We start from the raw sequence: 5,000 nt of genomic DNA, 5'->3' as shown, positions 1-5,000 counted from the left end.
TATGGGTTAGGGTTGGTTCTATCTGGTATGGGTTAGAGTTAGTTCCCACTGGTATTGGTTAGGGTTAGTTCCTGCTGGTAATGGTTAAGGTTATTACCCTCTGGTATGGGTTAGGGTTAGTTCCCTCTGGTACGGGTGAGGGTTAGTTCCCTATGGTATGGTTTTGGGATATTTCCCTCTGGTATGGGTGAGGGTCATGTCTCTGGTATGGATTTGGGTTAGTTCCCCTCTAGTATGGGTTAGGGTTAGTTCCCTGTGGTATGGATTAGGGTTGGTACCCTTGGGATGGGTTAGAGTTAGTTCCCTCTGCTATGGGTTAAGGTTAGTACACTCCGGTTTGGGTTAGGGTTAGTTCTCTCTGGTATCGGTTAAGGGTATGGATTAGGGTTAGTTCCCTCCGGTATTGGTTATGGTTAGTTCCCTCTGGTATGGGTGAGGGTTAGTTCCCTTTGGTATTGGTTATGGTTAGTTCCCTCTGGTATTGGTCAGGCTTATTTCCCTCTGGCATGGGTTTGGGTTACTTTCTTTGGTATGGGTGAGGGTTAGTTCCCTCTGGTATGGGTTAAGGTTAGTTCCCTCTGGTATGGGTTAGGGCTGATACACTCTGGTATGGGTTAGGGTTAATTCCCTCTAGTATGGGTGAGGGTTAGTTGCATCTGTTATGGGTTAGGGGGAATACCCTCTGGTATGAGTTAGGGTTATTTCCCTCTCTTATGAGTTAGGGTTTGTACACGCTGGTACGGGTGAGGGTTAGTTCCCTCTGGTACGGGTGAGGGTTAGTTCCCTATGGTATGGGTTTGGGTTAGTTCCCTCTGGTATGAGTTAGGGCTGGTACCCTCTGGTATGGTTTTGGGATATTTCCCTCTGGTATGGGTTAGGGCGTGTAAACTCTGGTATGGGTGAGGTTTATGTCTCTGGTATGGATTTGGGTTAGTTCCTTCTAGTATGGGTTAGGGTTAGTTCCCTCTGCTATGGGTTAAGGTTAGTACACTCCGGTTTGGGTTAGGCTTATTTCCCTCTGGCATGGGTTTGGGTTATTTTTCTCTGATATGGGTTAGGGTTGGTACCCTCTGGTATGGGTGAGGGTTAGTTCCCTATGGTATGGGTTTGGGTTAGTACCCTCTGGTATGGGTTAGGGCTGATACACTCTGGTATGGGTTAGGGCTGATACACTCTGGTATGGGTTAGGGCTGATACACTCTGGTATGGGTTAGGGCTGATACACTCTGGTATGGGCTAGGATGAATTACCTCTAGTATGGGTGAGGGTTAGTACCTTTGGTATGGGTGAGGATATGTTCCCTCTGGTTTGAGTTAGGGTTAATTCCCTTTAGTATGGGTTAGGTTTAGTTCCCTCTGGTATGGGTTAGGGCTGGTACACTCTGGTAGGGGTGAGGGTTAGTTGCCTCTGTTATGGATTAGGGTGAATACCCTCTGGTATGGGTTACGGTTATTTCCCTCTCGTATGAGTTAGGGTTTGTACACGCTGGTATGGGTGAAGGTTAGTTCCTTCTGGCATGGGTTTGGGTTAGTTCCCTATGGTATGGGTTAGTACTAGGGATGCCCCGATACAATTTTTTTCACACCGAGTAAGAATACGAGTATTTTAATTTGTGATACTTCTACCACAAAAATAACTAGGCTAAAAATCCAATGAAAAATGCAATAAAATGGAAAACAGGTTTTATTTGCAACAGATGATTTCAATAAAAATAAATAAAATAAGTAGAATAACTATTTTAAACAAAAGTTAAGGTTAAGGTTAAGGTTAGTTCCCTCTGGTATGGGCTAGGTCTTGTGCACTCTGTTATGGGTTTGGGCAGAGGTGGACAGAGTACTCGACCCCAGTACTTGAGTAAGAGTACAAATACTACTGGTCAAAATTTACTCAGTTACAAGTAAAAGTAGCTCAGTCAAAATATTACTCGAGTAAGAGTAGAAAAGTACTTGCTTTTAAAGGTACTTAAGTATCCAAAAGTAAATGCTTTTAAATTTACTTTAAGTAAAAGTAAAAGTAAGAGTAAGAGTAAGAGTAAATTTCTTATTTTCCACATCAGTAAATTACTATATTTTTTCTAAATTAATTTAAATATCTTTTAACTCTTGTTTCTGAGAATTAACTCTTTGAAACATTGAGTTAAGATACGGCCAAGGATTTTGTGAAAGTCCCTGCTCCGAGTCCGGCTCATTATCAGACTCAGACGACTCAGCGGATTGTCTTTCTTCTCCTGACGCAGGCGTAGCCATTGTTGCAGCTCTGTCTTGACTTGTTGCGGCTCTGTCTTGACAAACGCAGGCTACTTTTTCTCCTCCTTTGACAAAAACAGCTTGTGTCCAATAGGATTTTAGGGAAGAAGAAAAAAGAGCAGACCTGAAAGTAACGAGTACTTTTCAGCCTTCCTAGAAATTTACTCGAGTAAAAGTAAAAATATTTGTCTTGGAAATGTATTCAAGTAAGAGTAATAAGTACCAAAGAAATCTAATACTCAAGTAAAGTACAAATCCTCTGGATATGTACTTAAGTACAGTACTCAAGTAAATTTACTCCGTTACTGTCCACCACTGGGTTTGGGTTACTTCCCTCTTGTATGAGTTAGGGCTTGTGCACTCTGGTATGGGTGAGGGTTAGTTCCCCCTGGTATGGGTTAGAGGTTTGTTCCCTCTGGTATGGGTTAGGGCTGGTACACTCTGGTATGGGCTAAGGTTAGTTCCCTCTCGCATGGATTAGGGGCTGGTATGGGTTAGGGTTAATTCCCTCTGGTATGGGTTAGGGCTGGTACACTCTGGTACGGGTTAAAGTTAGTTCCCTCTGGTATGGGTTAAGGCTGGTACACTCTGGTAGTACTGGTTAGAGTTAGTTGCCTCTGTTATGGGTTAGGGTTACTTCCCTCTTGTATGAGTTAGGGCTTGTGCACTCTGGTATGGGTTTGGGTTTGTTCCCTCTGGTATGGGTCAAGGTTAGTTCCCTCTCGCATGGGTTAGAGTTTGTCCCTTCTGGTATGGGTTAGGGTTAACATCCTTCCAGTTTAGTGCAATGACATGACAAAACAAAAAGTTAGTAATTTCTCTCATCCTCCCTAATGCCTGAAAATGTGCAAAATAATATTGATATAGATATTGTATTCAGTTACTGTACAGATTAGATTTGAGGCATGTTGGGATTAAAACAGTGATGCAGGATCAATATAATCGTTCCTGCTTTACCAGCTTGGACCCGGTGTGGATGGTTTGGGTTCGGCCTGAAACACAGGCACCCTTCACGCCCTCTACCATAACATCTCTTTGTAAATAACACGTCATTCAGACGGATAAAAACAATGAGTTGTTTTACAGCCTGCTAGTAGTACTGTAAAATGTTGATAAAACAAAGAACCTTTGCTGTGAAATTGGAACATCTACTAAGAAACTAAGAAACCTTCTCGTTTCTCTCTATTACAATGCATGTTTTTGGAGTAAATGCAGTTTAAACATTTCCTCAGTCACCGTGACAACTGGCAACTTCCTTGTGAATGCAGCTGCAGTGGGGGGGCCAAAGGTCGCTTGGGGTTAATGGTTGATGGATGATGGGTGGGGGTCACTCGGTAAGCATGTGAATGGACCTGTGTGTCTTGGGCTGTGTGGGACTCATCTTGTTGTTCCCCATGGCAACAAAATCTCTGTTTTTGGTTTGCAGGATGTTGCAATTCACGTCCATGAACGACCCCCTCTGAAGTTTCACACTCCAAAAACATCTCCATCACAAGCTGACTGGCACATTTTAAAGTTGAAGTTGAGAAAGGACTTCATATCGCTTCAATATTCGTTACTGTTACAAATGAGCAACAATCTGTGCAGACCCCACAGTTACTGTGGTGGTGTTGAGCTGCTGTGGCTGGTGATGAGATGCTGGTGAGGAGCATTGGGTGGAAAAAACAGGGGTCGTGGCTCCTGGCCTACAAAGAGAGCAGTGTTCAACTCTGATTCTTCATCTGGATGCAGGACAGCTGAGAAATAGTCACGAAATTGTATGAGCAACTCCTTTCTTGTTGGAAACTCACAATATAGCACTGGAAGCTCCATCGCTTCCAGACTCGTTGTTCTTTCTTAAGCCTGAGTTATGATTCCGTGTCAAATCAATGCTGTGCACACGCCGTCACCGTGACGCCGTTGTGAACCTTCGGACTTCTCCGTCACTCCATTTCGCCGCGGTGCAGTTCCCCCCGTGACCGCTAATTTGCGATATATTCCTGAATGGTTTATCCGACTTTTTCCGGTCACAGTGAATCAAAAAGATAAGGACAACTATTGTGCAAAAAAACAAAACCAAAAAAATCACACATACACGAAGAAAAGAGCGCTGAAAGTTCACGACTGCTTCAAACCGGAAACCGGAAATGTGTTGCTATCAAGCGAACCAATCACAGCCCTCTCCGTCTGCGTTTGGTCTGCGTCGCCTCGGCGCGTAGTTACAATTTTTGGGAGGTAACGTCAGTGACGGCGTCAGTGACGGCGTGTGGTACACGTCGACGCGTACCGCACGGCGTAGGCACGGCGTCGTTTTGACGCGAACCCATAAATCAGCCTATACAGTGAAGGTAGATCCCTGCACATTGGCACTGTGTTTGGGGTCATTGTCTTGCTGCAGAATCTGGGGCCAATTAGACGCCTTAGTGGTGATCATGTATGATGAACGAGTATCTGTGCGTATTTCTTAGCATTCAGGACTGTTAATTCCTGGTTAAGGAGGCTGACACCACCTCCCCCTTTAAAAACTAAACTTAAAACCTTTCTGTTTAGTAAAGCCTATAGTTAGTGTTTAGTAAACCTCTAGCTGGTGTTGGTAAATCTCTAGGTAGTGTAAACTCTAGTGTGTTAGAGTCAGTAGTCATAGTTGCAGCTATAGAACAAAACTATAATAGTTATTCTCAAATATAGCTTTGTGGTAGATATGCTGCTATAGGCTTATGCTGCAGGGGGGGCACCGACATGATCCACTGGGCGGTGCCTCTCACCCTTCTTCTC

This window comes from Cololabis saira, chromosome 7, assembly GCF_033807715.1.
Source record: "Cololabis saira isolate AMF1-May2022 chromosome 7, fColSai1.1, whole genome shotgun sequence".
Lineage (NCBI taxonomy): Eukaryota > Metazoa > Chordata > Actinopteri > Beloniformes > Belonidae > Cololabis > Cololabis saira.
This window is presented reverse-complemented; position numbering follows the sequence as displayed.